The sequence below is a fragment of the Carcharhinus amblyrhynchos genome, chromosome 9 (genome assembly GCF_965287045.1).
Source record: "Carcharhinus amblyrhynchos chromosome 9, sCarAmb.v2.hapA, whole genome shotgun sequence".
NCBI lineage: Eukaryota > Metazoa > Chordata > Chondrichthyes > Carcharhiniformes > Carcharhinidae > Carcharhinus > Carcharhinus amblyrhynchos.
Genome location: NC_137332.1, coordinates 59996957 through 60020533, shown reverse-complemented (window position 1 = coordinate 60020533; position 23577 = coordinate 59996957). Strand labels below are relative to the sequence as shown.

At 42.2% G+C, this 23577-nt stretch overlaps 1 protein-coding gene across 8 annotated transcripts in view; it reads left to right on the top strand.

The window, feature by feature from the left end:
- Positions 1 to 23577, top strand: part of ssbp3a (single stranded DNA binding protein 3a) — a 164292-nt gene that overhangs the window by 93367 nt on the left and 47348 nt on the right. The window lies entirely within an intron of this gene.

Here is a 23577-nt window from a genome sequence, read left to right as displayed (position 1 = left end):
CCATTTATATAGATGATCTGGAGGAGGGAACCGAGTGTAGGGTGTCGAAATTTGCTGATGACACCAAAATTGGTGGAAAGGCAAATTGTGTGGAGGGTGGTGAGAGTCTACAGAAGGATCTAGATAGGCTGGGCGAATGGGCCAGGAAATGGCAGATGGAATTTAATGTTGGCAAGTGCGAGGTGGTCCACTTTGGTAGGAATAATGGTAGGAAGGATTATTACTTACGTGGAGAAAAACTGCAGCAGGCGACGGTGCAGAGGGACCTCGGGGTCCTTGTGCATGAGTCGCAAAAACCCAGCTTGCAGGTGCAGCAGGTGGTCAGGAAGGCTAATGGGATGCTGGCCTTCATAGCGAGGGGGATTGAATATAAAAGTAGGGAGGTCTTGCTGTGGCTGTATAGGGCATTGGTGAGGCCGCAGCTGGAGTACAGTGTGCAGTTTTGGGCGCCGTACTTGCGCAAGGATATTTTGGCCTTGGAGGGAGTGCAGAGGAGGTTCACTAGGCTGATTCCGGAGTTGAGGGGGTTGAACTATGAGGAGAGGCTGAATAAATTAGGCTTGTACTCATTAGAGTTTAGAAGAATGAGGGGAGATCTCATTGAGACGTGTAAGATGATGAATGGGATGGATAGGATAGAGGTGGAGAGACTCTTCCCGCTCAGAAAGGACAGTAGGACTAGGGGGCACAGCCTCAAGATAAAGGGGGGGTGGTTTAGAACGGAGTTGAGGAGGAACTTCTTCACTCAAAGGGTGGTGAATCTCTGGAATTCTCTGCCCGTTGAAGTGGTGGAGGCTACCTCGCTAAATATTTTTAAGACGCGGGTTGATGGGTTTTTGATAAGAGAGGGGATTAAGGGTTATGGGGAGAGGGGGGGAATGTGGAACTGAGCCAAGACAGATCAGCCAAGACAGATCAGCCATGATCTTATTGAATGGCGGGGCAGGCTCGAAGGGCTAGTTGGCCTACTCCTGCTCCTATTTCTTATGTTCTTATGTTCTTAATAGTCCTTCCTACCATTATTCCTACCAAAGTGGACCACCTCGCACTTGCCAACATTAAATTCCATTTGCCAGCTCCTGGCCCATTCGCCCAGCCTATCTAGATCCTTCTGCAAACTCTGCACACCCTCCGCGCAATTTGCCGTTCCACCAATCTTGGTGTCATCAGCAAATTTCGACACCATACACTCGGTTCCCTCCTCCAGATCATCTATATAAATGGTAAATAGCTGAGGCCCCAGCACCGACCCCTGGGGCACTCCACTAGTCACCAACCACCAATTCGAATAGCACCCATTAACCCCCACTCTCTGCCTCCTATTTGACAACCAATCCTCTATCCACACTAACACCCTACCCCCAACTCCATGTCCCCTTACCTTCTGCAATAACCTCTTGTGAGGTACCTTGTTAAACGCCTTCTGAAAATCAAGAAAGACCACATCCACTGGCTCTCCTCTATCCACCGCCCTAGACACATCCTCATAGAACTCCAATAAATTTGTCAGACACGACTTCCCCTTAACGAAACCTTAGGGCTAATACCACCCCAATCTATTTCACTGAAGCTGAAGGAGAGTGTTCAATATAATCAATCTGGGCAGCTCTGAACTCTACCTGATTGAGGAAACTAAATTAGACATAAACTACCAAACTCATAGAGAAGTGCATCTCAATTGGTGGCACTTGTACACCCCTGTGCAGTTTACACTTAAAAGTATTATATTGAGAAACCATCAGTATACAAAATATATTAATGCACTCCTGTATTATGACTTGCACAACCTGTGGATAGTAGTGATCTATTCATCAGACAGAATATTGTGATGTGTGAGCAATTTTTTTTTTGCTTGTACCCAATCACTGAAGGAAAAATGCCATGAATGACATTATTTGTGAAAAACCAATGTAACGAGATTAAATTTATGTTCAGGTACAGGAGGGGCAAATCGTTCAGAATCCCCATCGTTTGCTGTGTTTGGATTTTAGTTTCAAAACATAGAAACATTGAAAATGGGAGCAGGAGTAGGCCATTCAGCCTTTCGAGCCTGCTCCACTATTGATTATGACCATGGCTGATCATCTGACTCAAAAGCCACACAAACAAGGGGCAATTCTTCAAAAGATGAGCTCAGTGCACTGTGACTATGAAGAACGTTACCTTGAACCTACTTCTCATACTGGAGATCTTTACACCAGAATTAGTGAATAGGAAAAGAGGAACATGAATCCCTAGAGCTAAGAGAGGTGGATTGTAATAATTGCATTGCCTCCCTGGCAGAGAACCTCAGACTTTGCTGGTTATTATTATTGGGGAGGCAATGGCCTAGTGGTATTATTGCTAGCTTGTTAATCTGGAAACTCACCTAATTTTCTGGGTTTGAATACCACCACAGCAGATGGTGGAATTTGAATTCAGTAACAAAACCTGGAATTAAAAATCTACTGATGACCATGAAACCATTATTGATTGTTGGAAAAACCCATCTGGTACACTCATGTCCTTTTAGGGCAGGAAATCTGCCATCCTTACCCGGTCTGGCCTACATGTGACTCCAGAGCCACAGCAATGTAGTTGACTCTTAACTACCCTCTCAAAGGCAACTAGGGATGGGCAATAAATGCTGGTCCAGCCAGCAACACCCATGTGCCATGAATAAATTTAAAAAAAAGGAAAGCAGCAGGTGGCAGTACATTAATGACTTTTGGACAACAGTTAACTGAAGGAGGGAGGAACTTCACAATTTTAAAATATTGTTTCATATTGAGACTGTTTTCATCAGGGTGTAACTGAGCTGGTTTTATTCCAGTTTTGATGTCATGCTCAGGGTAGTTGACAGGTGTCATGTCTTAAGATCAAATATGTGATATGACTATGCATGATTAGAAGCAGTTTTAAAAGATGTAAAGAACTCTAAATGCGTTGGAAGGAGGGGAAATGTTTTGATGTCACAGAAAGGTAGCATGCGGGATGTTAATGTCATTTTTTAGTTGAGAAGCATCAATAACTAATAATGTTTGAAATACAACTTAAACTTTCACCTCAGACATTATTGGTAACAACATACTGAATTAATTGATCAACGCTGCCAATTTACATTGGTTTCAATAAGATCTCCCCTCACCCATAGAGAAATTTGTGTACAAGTTCATTAACTTTTACGTGATAATTTATCAGTATGCTAGTATTAGATGAGCAGAAATTTCCTCCAATTTTAATATTGGAAAGCATGCAGCCTTTGTTATCAAATCCTGCTCCAAAATTTGTTCCCTAAATACCAATTCCATTCCTCTCCCTAGGAACATTCAAAGACTAAACCACTTTATCATGTTGCTGTCATACTGTAAGTCCCCAGTTAAAAAGTTGCAGTTGTTTTCCTGAAAAGTGAATCAGATTTCCCCCCATTAAAACCAAATAAAATCTGTAATTAGGTTTTGTAGGACCTTTCTCGTTAGGAAAAAGACATTAAAACATTATACGCTGTAAGTTGAAATACTTCACTTTGCTCAATTCCTGTACTGGTAAATCAAATAGCATCAAATGAATTTTAAAATTTAAAAGCAATATGGTAACTTTCTATTTGCCTCTTGGTTGCAGTCTATTCTGCCCACCACTGAACCCTCCGATTGGGCCATATGGCAAACTACTTTAAAATGGAACTCACGAATAATGGTCAGTGTTAAGGAGAACAATGTAAAACAGGGCAATGTAAAATTGGGACTGACTGTATTTGACTCCTGAGTTGAACTTACAGTCACCATTGCAAAGATCACCTATTTCCACTTCCATCACATTTTTGACTTTGCCCCGTCTCTAAGCTCATCTGCTGTGAACATCCTAATTTATGCCTTTGCTATCCTAACATACTACTAGTTGGTCTCCCACATTCTGTAAACTTGAGACTATCCAAAATTCTGCTGCCAATTTCCTCCCTTGTATTAAGCCCCATTCAACCATCACCCTGATCCACAGTGAACCACCACACACACACACACACACACACACACACACACACACACACACACACACACACACACACACACACACCCTCCTCCTCCTCCTCCTCCTCTCTTTCTTCTTCTCCCCCCCCCCCCCGGTGCCTGGGACCCAGGTTTAATTCCAGGCTTGGGCTGCTCTCTGTGTGGAGTTTGCATGTCCTCCCTTATCCGCTTGAGTTTCCTCCCACAGTCTGAAAGATATACTGGCTATGTGCACTGGCCATGCTAAATTCTCTCTGTACCCGAACAGGTGCTGGCTGGAGTGTGGCTAGGGGATTTTCACATTAACTTCATTGCAATGTTAATGTAAGCTGACTTGTGACACACATTTTAAACCCATCTTGCTCCTGACTTCTCTGCCTTAAAAGTGCCCCTCAAAGCCTTTTTCTTAGATCACCTGCCTGAAGATTCCCTTGTGTGGATTGTTTTCAGTTGTGTTTAACGCTCTTGTGGAGCACCTTGGAACGTTTCACTCCATTGTAGATGCAATGTAAATATATGTTGTTGTATCTGTACCAACCTTGCAGTTACAATGACAGTAAGGAATTTGCAATGATGGTCCAGGAGGGAGCTGCAGTTCTGCCCTATCCTCAGAGATTGGCTTGAGACAGATTAGAACTGGAGCAAAATATATCAAAATTGACCCAAAAAAAACAAGCGTGCAGGCACGCCAGCCCACAAAGTGTTAAATTGTGTCATTTGAAGTTTGTTGTAGCTCAAGTGGGTTAGCTTTTGGTTATGTTTGTTGTCAGTCTCAAAATCAAACTATGTTTCAATTTTTAAAAGTATATATTTTTGACTAAGTTGGCATGTGAGGCATTAGAACATATAAGGCTCCAGGCTTCATTTCCAATTCTGCACTGTTATTAGAATGCTAACTTTTTTAATATCCGAAGCGGAGATATTCAGTGTTCTGGATTATGGTCCACTGACCCCTATTGGACTCTGTCTTTGCATATCAGTCAGGGGCTCAGCTCAGATGCTTTGGAGTCGTGCACTGTCTGGCCTAAACATATTTTAAGGAAAGAAATGGATTATTGGGTGCCTTGCATCTTTGGAGTTGCCTGTGACTTGATGCCTTCAAGAGAGGAGGAAAGTTAGTTTGAAAAATGCAAAGTTCAACTAATTAAACCATGTACTGGAGTTGCAATACATTGCATTATTGCTTGTGGTAGGGAATAAGACCATAAAACATAGTAGCAGAATTAGGCCACTCGGCCCATCGAGTCTGCTCTTCCATTCAGTCATGGTTGATATTTTTCTCATCTCCATTCTCCTGCCTTTTCCTCATAACCCCTGATCCCCTTATTAATCAAGAATTTATCTATCTCTGTCTTAAGACACTTAACAACCTGGTCTCTACAACTTTCTGCAGTAGAGTTCCACAGATTCACCATTCTCTGGCTGAAGAAATTCTCTGCATCTCTGTTCTAAAAGATTGTCCCTTTAGCTTGCGGTTGTGCCCTCTGGTTCTAGTTTTTCTTACTAGTGGAAACAGCCTCTCCACATCCATTGTATCCAGACCTCGCAGTATCCTGTAAGTTTCAATAAGATTCCCCCTCATCCTTCTAAACTCCAAGTACAAACCCAGAATCTTCAACTGTTTCTTATACGACAAGATCTTCATTCCAGGGATCATTCTTGTGAACCTCCTCTCGACCCTTTCCAAGGCCAGCACATCCTTCCTTGGATATGGGGCCCAAAACTGTTCACAATACTGAACAGGGGGTCTGACCAGAGCCTTATACAGCCTCAGAAGTATATCCCTGCTCTTGTATTCTAGCCTTCTCAACATGAATCTAACATTGCATTTGCCTTCCTAACTGCCAACTGAACTTTCACATTAACCTTAAGAAAATCTTGAACAATGACTCCCAAGTCCCATTGTGTTTGATTTTCTAAGTATTTCCCATTTAGAAAATAGTCGATCTTTCATTCCTCTTTCCAAAGGTATCTTTCCATTCCATTCCTCTTTCCACATTGTATTCCATCTGCCATTTCTTTGCGCGCGCTCCTAACCTATCTAAGTCCTTCTGCAGCCCCCCTTTTTCCTCAATACTACCTATCCCTCTACATATCTTTGTATCATCTGCAAACTTAGCAACAGTGCTTTCAGTTCCTTCTTCCAAATTGTTAATGTGTATTGTAAAAAGTTGTGGTCCCAGCATTGACCCCTGACGCACACCACTAGTCACCGGCTGCTATCCTGAAAAAGACCCCTTTATCCCCACTCTCTGCCTTCTGCCAGTCAGCCAATCCTCTATCTATGTCACGGGCACTTAACTTATTTAACAGTCTCCTATGCAGCATCTTGTCAAAGGTCTTTTGGAAATCTAAATAAATCTTACTCACTAGTCCTCCTTTATCTAACTTCCTTGTCATATCCTCAAAGAATTGATTTTGCACTTGTATTTACATTGTGGAGGTGACTTGAATTTGGTGTTGAGGCCCAATCTGACATTAGAAGTACAGCGACTTTGTGATCTGCTTTGCAACAGAGTTGATTTGGGCCTTCACACCCTGTTTTCACTCTACACGTTTATCAGTATGAGGTCAAACCAGCTGCATGCTGCTAATTTTCTACTGAATGCTGTATGTGGTGAGATGTGCTCCCTGTGTTCCCTGTGCGTTGGAATTTGTGTTAGATGCACAGATGTTTGGAAACCACCAGTAAAAACATTTGCTTGTTGTGAATTGGTCTTTGGAAAATCTCTGGTATAATCTAAAGAGAGATGTGTTTTCAGAGACTGGATTGTATACAGGAACTGTAGAGTTCTTTGTGAAGAAACCATTTTGCATTTTCTGGGATTGAGTTCTGATTAGACTAATGAAGACATTCTGATTTGAAAATATATTATTGAATTATCAATTACATAAGCTCTAAGCTTTCCAAAGAAAACACTCCTTTATGGGGGTCTGCTGTTACATGCGGTAAAACTTCACATTTCAAGCAGTATTTCAACAGGATCTGTGTATTATTCCTTTTAATACTGATGATGGCCTGAGATACTGTCATGTACTATTAAGGGTTTCTGTCAGAAATTGAAGCCAAGCTTTGTTTGATTTGTATCCAGTGACCCCCCTGCAGGAAATTGAATGCATGGACATTGTATAAACTTGTGATTGGACTTCACTGCGACATTCCCAGTGTCAGCTTGCCAACTCTCACTATCTCCTGTCACCCAGGAAGAATGGCGACCTTTTAAGGTGCAGGAGGGCTTCTGGCATAATGAGAGCTCTGTCCTACAACGCGTGGCTGGTTTCCACAAGAATTGAAAATGTTTTTCCCTCTCAATACAAGTAGCCTTTGCTGATGTATGGGAACAAGTATTGTCGAGCGCAGGTAAAATGGGAGTGAGCTGGGCAGATTATCTTTTCAAAATTGAACTTCAACTAAAGGGGAGATTGCGTCTCTGGAGATAAATGAGGGTTGCAGTGCACACTTTGATCAGAGAAACAGATTCAGCCCTTCGTAAACCAGCTAGATTCTTGGCATTGTTTTGGTACATTTTATCTGTTCAGTTTTGCCAAGTAACAACAACTTGCATTTATATAGCATCTTTAACACCAAACCATGTAAGGAGTTATTAAGCTGAAAGCTCATTTCAAAGAGATTATGTTTAAAGGAGGAGAGAGAGAGAGAGCTTTAAGGAGGTATTTTAAGAGCCCTGGCTGAGGTAGTCAACTGTATGGTTAGAAATGATGGAACAATGAAAATTGAGGATATGCAAGAGATCAGAATTGGAGAAGCGCAGAGATCTTGGAGGGGATTAAAGAATTTGGTCTTAAAATGCAAAGTTATTTTTAATTCTATGAAACCCTAAATTATTTTAAGATGCATTCTCTTTTCAGACGATTGTACAGCTAAGTTCCCTCCACAGCTTCCACCAGCTCTGTTCTGAACTGGCTATCTGGAGATGTATATCAACAGCTTGCACTTCCTGTTTTATTTTTACTCTGCTCTTCACAGTACCTCTTTACCCCATATGTGTGGGAGGTGCCTTGCTTGTGTTTGCTTTTTGACCTGCTAATTATGCAAACATATCAAGCTATTAGCATTGTGTTATCGTCCCATCACTATCACAAGAAGGAATATTACTGTTCACACAACTAAAAGTTGCTGATTCAATTTTTAATTGACCTGCTGTTCAACCATAAAGACCATCAAGTCAAGCTTCAAAATGCATTTGGAGATTTTGCAGCATTCTGTGATCTCCCATCATGAGCCATCTGATTCAGATTGGGGTGGATAAAACAGGTTCTGCAGGTAGTGTGGCAGAAGAGTATGCTGTATCAGGGATTCCACATAGTGAAAGTCCACTGGCTTTGCTTGCATCCTTATAGTTCAAACACTCCTTTTTGTAATTAAATGTTCTATATTTAAAATGTTAAGTTAATATTAATACAAATAGTGGCTATAAGTGGTCTCTTGTTGTCCTGATGTGTTCAGTGATGGTTAAGGGATATTAGAACATAAGAACATAAGAACATAAGAAATAGGAGCAGGAGTAGGCCATCTGGCCCTTCGAGCCTGCCCCGCCATTCAATAAGATCATGGCTGATCTGTCGTGGCTCAGTTCCACTTTCCCGCCCTCTCCCCATAACCCTTAATCCCCTCTCTTATCAAAAACCCATCAACCCGCTTCTTAAAAATATTTAGCGAGGCAGCCTCCACCACTTCAACGGGCAGAGAATTCCAGATATTCACCACCCTTTGAGTGAAGAAGTTCCTCCTCAACTCCGTTCTAAACCGCCCCCCCTTTATCTTGAGGCTGTGCCCCCTAGTCCTACTGTCTTTTTTGAGCAGGAAGAGTCTCTCCACCTCTATCCTATCCATCCCATTCATCATCTTATACGTCTCAATGAGATCTCCCCTCATTCTTCTAAACTCTAACGAGTACAAGCCTAGTTTATTCAGCCTCTCCTCATAGCTCAACCCCCTCAACTCCGGTATCAGCCTAGTAAACCTCCTCTGCACTCCCTCCAAGGCCAAAATATCCTTGCGCAGGTGCGGCGCCCAAAACTGCACACAGTACTCCAGCTGCGGCCTCACCAATGCCCTATACAGCTGCAGCAAGACCTCCCTACTTTTATATTCAATCCCCCTCGCTATGAAGGCCAGCATCCCATTCGCCTTCCTGACCACCTGCTGCACCTGCAGGCTGGGTTTTTGCGACTAATGCACAAGGACCCCGAGGTCCCTCTGCACCGTCGCCTGCTGCAGTTTTTCGCCACGTAAGTAATAGTCCTTCCTACCATTCTTCCTACCAAAGTGGACCACCTCACACTTGCCAACATTAAATTCCATTTGCCATTTCCTGGCCCATTCGCCCAGCCTATCCAGATCCTTCTGCAGACTCTCCACACCCTCTGCACAATTTGCCTTTCCCCCAATCTTGGTGTCATCAGCAAATTTCGACACCCTACACTCGGTTCCCTCCTCCAGATCATCTATATAAATGGTAAATAGCTGAGGCCCCAGCACCGACCCCTGGGGCACCCCACTAGTCACCAACCGCCAATCCGAATAGCACCCATTGACCCCCACTCTCTGCCTCCTATTTGACAACCAATCCTCTATCCACGCTAACACCCTACCCCCAACTCCATGTCCTCTGACCTTCTGCAGTAACCTCTTGTGAGGTACCTTATCAAACGCCTTCTGAAAATCCAGAAAGACCACATCCACCGGCTCTCCTCTATCCACCGCCCTAGACACATCCTCATAGAACTCCAGTAAATTTGTCAGACACGACTTCCCTTTAATGAAACCGTGTTGCGTCTGCCCTATCAAGCAATTCCCTTCAAGATGCCTCGCTATTTCCTCCTTAATGACGGATTCTAACATTTTACCTACCACAGACGTTAAACTAACCGGCCTATAATTCCCCACCTTTTGCCTGGCACCCTTCTTAAACAACGGCGTAACATTAGCCGTTTTCCAATCTTCCGGCACTTCCCCGGAATCCAGCGACGTCTGGAAAATAACCACCAAGGCATCCACTATAACCTCCGCCATTTCTTTCAGAACCCTCGGATGCATTCCATCCGGTCCTGGGGACTTAGTTTGGGATAACCCTGTTATCCTTTTGTGAATTCATTCAGCAATTTTGGGTTGGATGTCCAAGCAAAGTACACCTTGTTGGAGGTTGCATATGTCCAATAAAGGGAGAAATTATTACCTGGCAACATCTCAATGTTGGGATTCTGTGGATTAATGAAGTGCTGTCAGACAATTCCTCCCTTTATTGAGTATATTTGGCATCCAACTAGTGTGCCTTTTTGGAGACTCTAGTTTCTCTAAGAAAATGATTATTCTGGTACCTGTCAAGAAACAAATTTATTAAATGCTTAAAACTCGAGGATCAGTCAAGTTTTAAATTAAAAAAATTGCTGATTTTTAACAGCTTCTTTGGGAAGGGATTTCATTTTCAAATTCTGAAAGGGAAAGAAAATTTGAACCCACCCCAATACCGTCCAAATAGGTTTTTTTTAATTCCTCGAGGAATTTGGAATACTGTTGGTAGAACCGGCATATTTACTTTGCAAAATATGGAGAAGGGGAGAAAAGGAAATGTCATTTATAGTAAAGCTTCTAATATCCCAGTGTTTCACATAGAAATATTATATAATAAGTAGGAAATTGTGGAAATTAGATAAAAATACTTAGCTAGTACTTTTTTGAAGACTTTCTCAGGATGTGTGTGTCATGTGCAAGGTCAGCTTATGTTGCACTTGAAGTTGGTAAGTGTTCAACTTGAACTGCTGCAGTCCATGTGGTGAAAGTACTTTCACAATGCCATTAGGAAGGGAATTACAAGATTTTACTTGGTGATTGTGAAGCAATGGTGATGTATGTTCAGGGTTAGGATGGTTTGTGTGTTGTTGGGAAGCATGGAGTTGATATTTCTGTTACCTGGATAGCCCTGTTCTTCCAGACAGTGGAGATTGCAGGTTTGCCTGACGCTGTTGAATAAGCCTCGGCAAGTTGCAGCATTACTTTCTTTAGGTTGTAAACACTGCAGCCAATATTCCTTCTAATTTATTTTTGTGCATGGCTTAGTTATTGCATTATGAGGTTCCTTTAAAGTGTACAACTGTGCATGTGTGCATTATATATAGGCTCCTTGTGTGTGACCAGTTTGTTGCATGACATGGCACATTCCAGATTGCTGCATGGCCATGCACCCATGCTGCTTGGTAGGACCATTGACTGCATGATATGCTGGTGGTGAAAAGCGTGGGTGCTTAGTGATGGATAGGCTGCCAAACCAACTGACTGCCTTTTTCTAAGGATCATTGCTAGATTTTAGCAACATCTCTGTTTTTACATCATTCTTTGTTTCCCAAAAAAAATTCTTTCAGTATTACTTTTAAGGGCTGAAATATTTAGTAAAATTTGCATTAATGCTAAAGAAATTGAGTCCTGACTTTCGCTGCAAGAATTGGTTGCTATGCCCCCCCCGAGTTTCGTTATCCGGTGTTATCTTACTCCCCTCAGGGCAAATCTGTAAAGCTCCTTCTGTTGTTATGAGGGATGCACTAACTCCAACTTGGGGTTGGATTTAAAATGAATTGCTTGAGGCGCATTTATAATTTGGATCTACCAGTTTCTACATCCAGTCCATGTACACAGTATTTCTTAATATGAATTACAATTCTCCAGCTGAGCTCTGTAAATGTGAAGATCCAGCTTATAAAATCCAACTGGCAGTTTCACGGTTTGAAAAAAAAAGCTGATCTAGCGGCTGGGATTTTGCGAGCTGAGCACTTCCCGTAATTGAGTACTGTGCACAAGAACTGCATGCAGAAATTGAGTGGATCCAAATTATAAATGCATCCTAACAATCCACTGCAAAACCAAACCCACGATCCAGTCTTCACAAACAACAGAAGGAGCCTGTTTTAGTTCTGCTAGGCTGCATAGAAAATTACCAGGTGTATTGGTAACAGACATAGCAGCAAATATATATGTATTGCCCTTTACTCCCATCCTCAGGAATTGCAAACTGGGACCTGCCAAGACATTGGAACTTGCTCTCAGCAGCAGCAGCAGCTTCTCACTCTTCCAGCCAAGAGCCAATCCACCGGAGTGCCTGCAGTTTATGATCTAAAGCTTGGCTGTTACTTGCCCCTGTGCCATCACCAACCAGAAGTCAACTCGAATGCAGTACAGTAGACTCAAAAACCCTGTCTGCAAAGTGACAGCAACCAATGGAATGTGCAATCACAAGAAGGAAGATTGGGAAAACTGGTGCAGACATTGCGAAGGGCTCAGAGGAAGTGGCCTCTGCACTGTGCCACCCATCTACAAAGCATAGGGCAACTACAGTTGAATTATTTTGTGTAATGTTGACCTCTACTTAATAGGAAAAATATTGAAGCAATAAGGAGGATACTATGCAGGATCATTAGGCTGCTATAAAGTATGAAAAAGTACAAATGCAAAGAGTGACTTGGACAGGGAATTTAAAGTTGATTTGAAAGCATTGTTTAAATTGATGAAGGCGTGGGCCAGAGTAGATAGGAACAGGCTGTTTCCAGTACTTTGTAGGGCCTGAAACAAGGGAGTGCGAATTTCAGATTTTGAACATGAACACTTTTACACAGAGCTGCAGGACCGTAGAATGCATTGTTTCTGCTTCAGTCACTAATTCTGCCAATGTCAGTGATTTAAGATTAGTTAGATGGATGGTTAAGGGGGAATAAAAGAATATGGGAACAGAGTGGCATTTGAAGTTAAGAATACAATTCATGGAGGACAAATAACTAAAGGACTTGTTTGGCCAAATGGCATGTTCCATATAACAATTTCTACATAATACCACCTGGTTGCAGGTGGTATTCGTGTTGAATTCTCAAAAAAGCTCTGGCTGGAGGTGGGAAAATCACAATTGTTGTGGCGCAGAAGGACCTGTTCGGCCCATCATGTCTGTATTAGTTCTCCAAATGAGCATTATGACATGGTCTTATTCTCCTAACTTTTCCCTATACCCTGCACATTGCACCCTATGCCCCGATTAATAAAGTCCAGGTTATCCTATTTATCGATTGCTCTCTCAACCTGCCCAGCCACCTTCAATGAGCAATGCACGTATGCACCCAACTCCATTTTGTTCCTGCATCCCTTGAAGAATTTTTGTCCCCTTTCCTTTTACACTACCACTGTCCCAGTCTACATTTGGGTAATTGAAGTCCCTTTTCATAACTAGGCTGGCTAGGGTGAACGTTGGACCCTTAGAGGATGAGAAGGGTGACTTAGTGGTAGGGGATGGAGAAATGGCTGAGGTCTTGAATAACTTTTTTGTTTCGGTCTTCACGGAGAAGGATGTGAATAATTTGCCGGGTGTTAGCGATGGAAAGGTGGTAGGACTGGAGGGTCTCAGTGACATTATTGTTACTAGAGGTGGTGCTCGACAGACTGGAGGGGCTGATTGTGGACAAATACCCAGGACCGGATGGAATGCATCCGAGGGTTCTGAAAGAAATGGCGGAGGTGATAGTGGATGCCTTGGTGGTTATTTTCCAGACGTCGTTGGATTCCGGGGAAGGGCCGGAAGATTGGAAAACGGCTAATGTTACGCCATTGTTTAAGAAGGGTGGCAGGCAAAAGGCAGGGAATTATAGGCCGGTTAGTTTAACGTTTGTTGTAGGTAAAATGTTAGAATCCGTCATCAAGGAGGAAATAGCGAGGCATCTTGAGGGGAATTGCTTGATAGAGCAGACGCAGCACTGTTTCATTAAGGGGAAGTCGTGTCTGACAAATTTGCTGGAGTTCTATGAGGATGTGTCTAGGGCGGTGGATAGAGGAGAGCCGGTGGATGTGGTCTTTCTTGATTTTCAGAAGGCGTTTGACAAGGTACCTCACGAGGTTATTGCAGAAGGTCAGGGGACATGGAGTTGGGGGTAGGGTGTTAGCGTGGATAGAGGATTGGTTGTCAAATAGGAGGCAGAGAGTGGGGGTCAATGGGTGGTATTCGGATTGGCGGTTGGTGAGTAGTGGAGTGCCCCAGGGGTCGGTGCTGGGGCCTCAGCTATTTATCATTTATATAGATGATCTGGAGGAGGGAACTGAGTGTATGGTGTCAAAATTTGCTGATGACACCAAGATTGGTGGAACGGCAAATTGTGCGGAGGGTGTGGAGAGTCTACAGAAGGATCTAGATAGGCTGGGCGAATGGGCCAGGAACTGGCAAATGGAATTTAATGTTGGCAAGTGCGAGGTGGTCCACTTTGGTAGGAAGAATGGTAGGAAGGATTATTACTTACGTGGCGAAAAACTGCAGCAGGCGACGGTGCAGAGGGACCTCGGGGTCCTTGTGCATGAGTCGCAAAAACCCAGCTTGCAGGTGCAGCAGGTGGTCAGGAAGGCGAATGGGATGCTGGCCTTCATCGCGAGGGGGATTGAATATAAAAGTAGGGAGGTCTTGCTGCGGCTGTATAGGGCATTGGTGAGGCCGCAGCTGGAGTACAGTGTGCAGTTTTGGGCGCCGTACTTGCGCAAGGATATTTTGGCCTTGGAGGTAGTGCAGAGGAGGTTTACTAGGCTGATGTCGGAGTTGAGGGGGTTGAGCTATGAGGAGAGGCTGAATAAACTAGGCTTGTACTCGTTAGAGTTTAGAAGAATGAGGGGAGATCTCATTGAGACATATAAGATGATGAATGGGATGGATAGGATAGAGGTGGAGAGACTCTTCCTGCTCAGAAAGGACAGTAGGACTAGGGGGCACAGCCTCAAGATAAAGGGGGGGGCGGTTTAGAACGGAGTTGAGGAGGAACTTCTTCACTCAAAGGGTGGTGAATCTCTGGAATTCTCTGCCCGTTGAAGTGGTGGAGGCTACCTCGCTAAATATTTTTAAGACGCGGGTTGATGGGTTTTTGATAAGAGAGGGGATTAAGGGTTATGGGGAGAGGGGGGGAATGTGGAACTGAGCCACGACAGATCAGCCATGATCTTATTGAATGGCGGGGCAGGCTCGAAGGGCTATATGGCCTACTCCTGCTCCTATTTCTTATGTTCTTATGTAACTACTATATAATGTTTGCATCTCTGCAATTTTCCCGCAAATTTGTTCTTCTACATCCTTCTCATTAGTTGATGGTCTATAGATTACACCGAGCAATGTAATGTTTTTATTTCTTAGATCAAACCAAATTAATTCTGTCAATTAACCCTCTGGAACATCTTTCTTTAGCTCCTTAACTAATGGAGCCACCCCTCCTCCTTTCCAATCTTTTCCGAACACTTGTACCCCCTGAACATTTAACACTCCGTCTTGCATTCCTTGAGTCGGGTCTCCGACCATGATGTGTTATTGCACAACATCATGTTTCCACATTGCAATCTGCACCTGTAATTTCACAATCTTAGTTACTATACTTCATGCATTCACATGTACTCATGGTAATCCTCATTTAGATGTCATTACTTTCTCCCTGTCTCCTTTGTATTCTCTGTGGTACTGTTTCAATGTTTTTTGCAGCCTTGTACTCCTCTGATATTTTCTCTTGGTTCCCACACCCCTGCCATGTTAATTTAAAGCCCTCTCAACAGCACTAACGAAATGGGGAATGATAGTGATCTTGATGAATAGTGTCAGAAACTGATGACCAATCTTATAGCTGCCGAAATAAAACAAATGAGAAATATTCTGTAGACCAGGTAGTGTCTGTGGAGAAAGAATGTTAACATTAACCAGCTATGGTAACCTGACATGAACAACCATGCCACAGATGCAGCCTGTATTTCCAATGTTTTTGGGGTTTTATTCCAATAATCTCATCAGTGTGTCTAAAGATGGTCCTTTGAATTGCTGCAGTGCATGTCCCAATTACTGCATTAGACAGATGGGTAGTATGTTGGTCTTGAGGACTACGTTGAGCAGGTTGTGATTTACAGGGATAGGGTGGAGGGGAGAGCCTGGGTGGGATGGTCTTTGAGAGATGGTGGAGACTGATGGGCCAAATGGCCTTCCTCTCCAATGTAAGGTTTCTGTTATATGTTGCTATGGACAGCATTAAGCCTGGCCACTCTAGTTGTAGTACTTCCATTGATTTTATTACCGCCGCCGCTCCCCCCCGCCCCCCAGCATAAGGCTATCAATCTAGTGTCTTGCGCACACTATGAATTAGCCAAATTATGGGAGTACATGGGCAAATCCTGGATTTTATTTGGAAGTGCACCTCAACACCATGTATTTGGGAGACTTGCTCAAGCTATTTCTGTATCTAAACATATGAAAAGGGGTAGGAAAAGAAAACTGATCCATCAAGCCTGTCACAAATAGTCATGGTGTAACAATGAATAGTGTCGTCTATTGTTCCTTTCCACTAGGAGTCATGTAATCTCTGGAAAACAGCCCAACATTTTTTATATTTTAAGAAAAAAGTAAGTCCATTGTTTTTTCTGATGGTTTTCAACGATAATTAATAAACTGTTTCTGCTGTACTACCGGTTGCCATAACAATGGAACAGTTGACTTGCGTATTCTTGTAATAAGGGAGGGAAAATACATTTACTGGAATTCTTGATCCTTACTGTCCAGTAAAATTTGCTATAAAAGTATACATGTATGGTCAGGTTACATTTTAGCTTCACTTGAAGTAATTTTTAAAAGCAGCATCTTGGCCTTTTGGCTAAGATGCAAATGAGATCAAGCCTTGGAGGAGGAGCCATGCCTACTCCAATCAACTTGGATCATGTAGATCAAGTCCAAGACAGGAGGTGAGAGCTCTGTCTTGTCAGCTCAGATTGGGAATGTCTCAACTTGTTGAGACTCTGAATTGGAATTGATTTGATTGAATTGGAATAAAAACAAACAAACTGTGAGGGTGCGATTGGCATTGGCTATAATTTCTCTTCCTCCCCTACCACACCCATCCGCTACCCCATTTCTTTCAATGTTGGATAGCTGCCACCACTCATTATTAACTCAGGAATTGTCACTTCCCTAATGTTATGGTGCACTTGGAGTTGCATTGCAATGTGCACCTTTAGTGGAGGGCAAATTGAAATTGGCCTATATTGACAGAAATTTCTCAATCATATGCTACCCTTGCTCTGAATTTATATGATTGGCGCTGTTTATTTAATTACAATCTTCTGACACTTTGGACTATTTAACATCACCCTATATTTCTCCCAATCGTGTCTCCCACACTTTAAAGATTTCTTTTCTGTTATGCATGCATTTTCTTTGCCAATATCTTGCTGTTTGCTATTAGAATGAATAGTGAAATTGATATTTACCCTAACAAGTTCAAATATATTCATTGATGGAAAAATAAAATGACAATTCACAGAAGGAATCAAAACTTTGCAATGCTTGATTATTGAATTGCATGTGCTAATGTACAAGCCTATATTTTGTCTTTTTGGCAATGCGCTGTCTGACCAGTTGGGAATTCTACCTCCAGTATCTGCTGCAATCTCCTGAAGTGTGTTTAATATTTAATGGCCTGAGTACTGGCTGCTTTGTAAGATTGCAAAGGGAAGGCAAAGGAAAAATGATGCAGTAATTTCCTGTTAGTTTTTAATGTTATTAGCCTAGCTAACAGAACTGTAACTTTTGAGATATGTTTTACGTTTGTGAATGCAAACTGGTTTAAAGGTAGCGTTGGTTAGTTTCATTCTTCATACAAGAGGCGGTCTCTCTCCTTTCTTTATTGCCTCTAAGCTATGGAGGGCATGTGTGACCCAGCTGGAGATTATCATAGCTCTTGCAAGTCACTGAGAGGAAGTAATGGGGGATGGGTAGTCTGCTAAAATGGAGCCCTCTAAAAACGTCTAGTTTTAATAAGGAGTGACTGAACATACAAGTGAAAGCAGTTTCTCAGGCAAGAATGGAGGGACAAAGCCAGTTAGCAAAGAAATGCTTAGCAATGACTGGAAGCAGACCACAAACAGAAAAGTAGAAAGAGATATTTAGATATGTTCACCTCCTGAAATCCACTTTAAAAAAAATTCTACTCAACTCCGTTGGGGGGTCACTGGGCAAATATGATTCGTGGAGTAATACTAAACCATACAGACTTGGAAGTTGCTGACTTTACATTGTCTGTCTGTCTGTACTGTCAACCACACTAGATGGTGGGGAAGCTTATATTAGCCACACGTTCTTGGGTTAGAAATGAGGATGCAAAAGATAGGAGACTTCCTGCATGTGCCCCTCAATTTGCTGGAAGCCCATTTGAGGGCAATGTGGGAACTTGTTTTTGCCTCACTGACTTGTTGGCTCATCAGTGCTGCATCCCTTACAGTGGTAGATGCCAAGGTATGGGGAGTGATGGAGCTCCACGTGGAAATCTCATTCTGGCTAAACGTGAAGTTGAGTCTTGTACTATATTCCTCCCCAGCTGGTGATTCTGGTTGAAATTAGCACACTGTACTGGAGGAACCACTTGAACCATGTCAAAGTGGCCAGACAAAGAACTGCAGGTAAAAGCCTGGGAACTATAGGCCAGTGAGCCTCATATCTGTGGTGCATAAATTGTTGGAACGTATTTTGAGAAACAGAATCTACAGGCATTTAGAGATGCAACGACTGATTAGGGACAGTCAGCTGGCTTTGTGAATGGAAAATCATGTCTCTCAAATTTGAGTTTTTTGAAGGGATAACCAAAAAGGTAGATGAGGGCATTTCAGTTGATGTTATCTACTTGGACTTTAGAAAGGCCTTTGACAAGGTACTGCATGATAGGTTGTTGCGTAAAGTTAAATCTCACGGGATCCAGGCTGAGTTATCTAAATGGATACAAAATTGCCTTCTTGACAGAAGCCAGAGGGTGGTTGTAGAGGGTTGTTTTTCAAACTAGAGGCCTGTGACCAGCGGTGTGTCTCGGGGATCAGTGCTGGGCCTATTGTTAATTGTCATTTATATTAATGATTTGGATGAGAATATAGGAGGTATGGTTAGTAAGTTTGTAGATGACACCAAGATTGGTGGCATAGTGGACAGTGAGGAAGGTTATCTCCAATTGCAACAGGATCTTGATCAGTTGGGTCAGAGGACTGACAGAGTTTAATTTAGACAAATGCGAGGTCATGCATTTTGGTAGATTGAACCAGGGCAGGACTTGCTCAGTTAATGGTAAGGCACTGGGGAGAGTTACGGAACAGAGAGATCTAGGGGTACATGTACATAGCTCCTTGAAAGTGGAGTCACAGGTGGACAGAGTGGTGAAGAAGGCATTTGACATGCTTGGTTTCATTGGTCAGAAGATTGAATACAGGAGTTGGGACATCTTGTTGAAGTTGTAGAAGACACTGGTAAGGCCACACTTGGAATACTGTGTGCAATTCTGGTCACCCTATTATTGAAAGGATATTATTAAACTGGAAAGAGTGCAGAAAAGATTTACTAGGATGCTTCCGGGACTTGATGGATTGAGTTATATGGAGGGGCTGAATAGACTGGGACTTTTTTCTATGGAGCGTAGGAGGTTCAGGGGTGACCTTATAGAGGTCTATAAAATAATGAGGGGCATAGGCAAGGTGGATAGTCAATATCTTTTCCCAAAGGTAGGGGAGTCTAAAACTAGAGGGCATAGATTTAAGGTGAGAGAAGCAAAAGTGTCCAGAGGGGCAGTTTTTTCACAGAGGGTGGTGAGTGTCTGGAACAAGCTGCCAGAGGTAGTAGTAGAGGCAGGTACAATTTTATCTTCTAAAAAGCATTTAGATAGTTACATAGGTACGATGGATATAGAGAGATATGGGCCAAATGCGGGCAATTGGGACTAGTTTAGAGGCTTTAAAAAAGGCAGATGGACAAGTTAAGCCGAAGGGCATGTTCCCATGCCTTAAAGCTCTGACTGTATGACTTCATAACTGATACTGGATAGTATTGTCAGGCTTTTGACCATCGGAGAAACAGATCTAAGTCCAGTGCTAATCCCCCTCAATATTGTAGAAGTTAGTAATTAAGGGACTTGATGTTCTTAACTCCCTTGACCATTGAGGCAAATTATACCAACTCAATCTCCACCCAGTTGCAACTAGCTCATTGAACAGAGGCTAGGGATTGATTTGGGGCATGTGTAAATTGGTGTAGTTCCATACTATACTGTGTAATGTACCTAACAGCTAAGAAATCTGCAGTATTTGTGATCTTACTATCTGCGTGAAAAATTTGCAGGGTCGTCAAGAAAGTCTCCAAAATTCTTGTGCGGAATTCTTTTTATAAATGAAGTGGAGGAACTTCTCATGAAATAAATGGTACCCACTAAATCAAGATAAAGTTGAATGCATGTTATTTTAACATTGTAGCTGCTATGGTTAGAGTTGTGATATTATAAATAATTAGTTATTGATTTTGGCTGTGGTGATAGTGTTTGGAAGGGACGATTTAAACAATTCGTTCTTGAGTTTGATAGTCAATCGGGAGTATTCTATTATGGTAATTTATGCATCAGTTTGGACCTTGGTATGGTGTAGAAAGTTTACAGATTTATGTATTATTATTAAATTTGTAATCCATCTTTGCATTTCTTTGTGGTTAACCAGAGTACAAGCAAGACCATTTATTATATTCTCCAACTTTCCTCCCACAAATCATCTTCCCATCTATTCTGAAAGTAGATATGCCTGTTGGGATGCATCTTCACAGTTATGTGCCTTTCTGGCACATCCCTTTTGACTGTGGAAAGCGAGATTATTTGCCTCTGGGTAGCATTTCAGCTAAGGGATGCCTGAAGTTGTCCTTGACCGCGAAGACTAGATCATGGAAAAGACCAAAACCCTATTTGAATTATTTTCTTTCCTAGACAAATCAAAATGATTCAAAATAATGGCAGTAATCATCTGACCCACCGAGAGTTGGGGCTATGTTTTTAAAACATTGTTTTAGTTCAAGTATGCATTCACTCAACTTGGTTGAAAGAATGAGGAAGATGTTCTATTCTCCTCCATCCTCACTTTTGTTTTGAAATTGGTAAATCTCCCTCCTCCTCTTGCCAACTCATTGCATCATTGTAGAAATTGTATTAGTCCTTTTGGAGGAGATGATGACAAAGTTGTAATGTCACTGGACTAGTAATCCAGAGGACCAGACTAATGCTCTGGGGACAGGGATTCAAATCCCACATGGCAGCTGGTGGAATTTCAATTCATAAATCTGAAATATAAAGCTAGCCTCAGTTTCATGGTCACCACAAAACTATCATTAATTGTTGTAATGACACATCTGGTTCACTAATGTCCCTTAAGGAAGGAAATCTGCTGTCCTTACCCAGTCTGACCTGTATGTGACTCCAAAGCCACAGCGACATGGTCGATTCGTAACAGCCCTCTGAAATGTTCACTTCAAGGGCAATTAGGAATGAGCAACACGTTCCAGCTTTCTCAACGACACCTACATTCCATGGAAGAATAAAGGAAAACAGCATGTTTCCCCCTGAAACTGCCACACCATGAATAGTTACACTTTTTGGTCATTCTCTTCCATCACCACCATCAAATCGCAATGCATTAGGATTTTTATTTCTGGGTTTCTGCAGATCATGTTGATGTCTCTGTCTCTGGTGGTTGATCCGTGAGTTGGTTTTGCTCACTTGGGTCTGAGTGTTTTTTTTTAAAGAAACTTTTGGCATTCACTTACTTTTTTTAAACCAAAGCAGGAATTTTACAAAAGGCAAAAAAAGGCCAGAATTTTATGGCCCACCTGCCACAGGAATTGGAGCGGGCAAGGGACGGGGCATGGGAAGGTCTGTTGACCTCAGGTGGGATTTTACGGTTTTGGGATGAGCAAGGCCAGGAAATCCCACCCAGTGAATCAAATCCGTTGAAACTGATTGAAGAATTCATGTTGTGAATATAACTCCCTCTAAATTATGAAACTTATGGATCAAAATGGTATAGATTTGGAGAAGAATCACAATGCTTTTACCACATCCCGTTTTTTATATAAAAAAAGAATGCTGGCGACCAGCTTATAGTTTTATTTAATAAAAATCAATTGAGGAACAACTCTGTCTCCCAATTGTGAAATTACACTGCCAGCAAAAGATGTTTTTTCTTTTTAGCGCAATTGACTTTCCTTTTGTGTGAAATATAAGGGTATTGAATATCAGTAACTTGGTTAGCAACAACTTCAAATTATTTCAGTGTAAAAATATGACACCGCCTCTCTGAAGTCCCAAGTAAACCTGCCAACTTGTGCTGGAATCAACCATGAAAGACCATTAGAAATTCATGAGAGTGTCCTCCTTCAGTCTCTTCTCTGCTAAGGGTGCTGGTTTTCACGGCAAATCTTTTGTACCTCATCCAAATGATTGTTCATGTCAGCAGGCAATTCGACAGTTGCAGTCATCACAGCCAGCGTCCAATCTTGTGTTGATCTGACATTTTTACATGCGCATTTCCTAGCAGTGGATCAGTAAAGTACTGATACTGCTGAAATACATTGGAAAGCTAAGAATGGTAGAAATTCAAGGTTTGTGGATAAGGCGTGTAGCTTGTACTGAAAAAACTTGCGTTTCATATGCCATCTTTTACGCCCACCAGATATCCCAATGTGCTTCAGTTGATGAAGTACTCTTGCAGTGTTGAAAATCCAACAGCCTATTTTCACACAGGAAGCTCTCTCAAACAACAGTGAGCAGATGATTTGTTTTTTGTGATCTTGATTGTGGATGACCAATTGGCCAGGACTCGAGGGAGAACTGCCCTGCTGCTCTTCAGATTAATTTCGTGGATCTTTTCTCATTGCCTTAATATGTAGGAACCGATCTTGGTTATTTTTGAGCTGTGGGTCATTCGTATTCCACCCTCGACAACTCTCCTCCTCACTGCATTGTTTAATAGATGAAGTCAAGACTCGAAGGAGATGATTAGGAATAAGACTGCTTTCGTACTGGGAGCGCCTGCGGGCCAGGCCTCAATTCAACCACCAGCAATGCAGAACTCTTCTGCAATGAACTGGAACATCAGCTATGGTTTTCTTGTGCTCAAGTTTGGGGTGGAGCTTGAACTCACAGCCTCTGACTCGAGAGGTGAGAATGCTGTGCACTGAGCCACAGTTATCACTGTTAATAATCTTAATTATGGTTTGCTCCCAAAGTTGGTACAAACTTTTTTTTGTGGGGATGGATGAAATGTCGAGTAAAAGGTGGGGGAACAGCTTTGACGGATCAAATATTTTTCTCGTTGAGGCATTAGCACATCGGACTGATGTGTTATGGATGCAGTCATTGAATTTATGTTCATTTTGTCCAGTTACTGGCTGTTCTCGAGACATCTGAGTACTTAGCACTTAACAGTGCAACTTCAGTTAAATCAGTCCAAGGAAAGATAATCAGCACCTGCCACACACTATTGCACTTCCTAGAAACCAGATCACTAGATAAATTGGCAAATGTACATGGAATCTGAAAGGGTATTTGAGAGGGCGTAACCGTTCAAAGATTTCAAAGTAATGGGGCGTGTAGAGGTAGGGCAATGGTTTTCAACATAGCAAAAAGCTTATAAAGAGGATCAGAGTAAAAATTGAAAGATTTAACAATGTCAGTGTGTGAAAGAGGGGAAATTACTAGTTTTATTTTGAGCGAAAGGATTATGATATAATAATGGGTCAGAGGATAC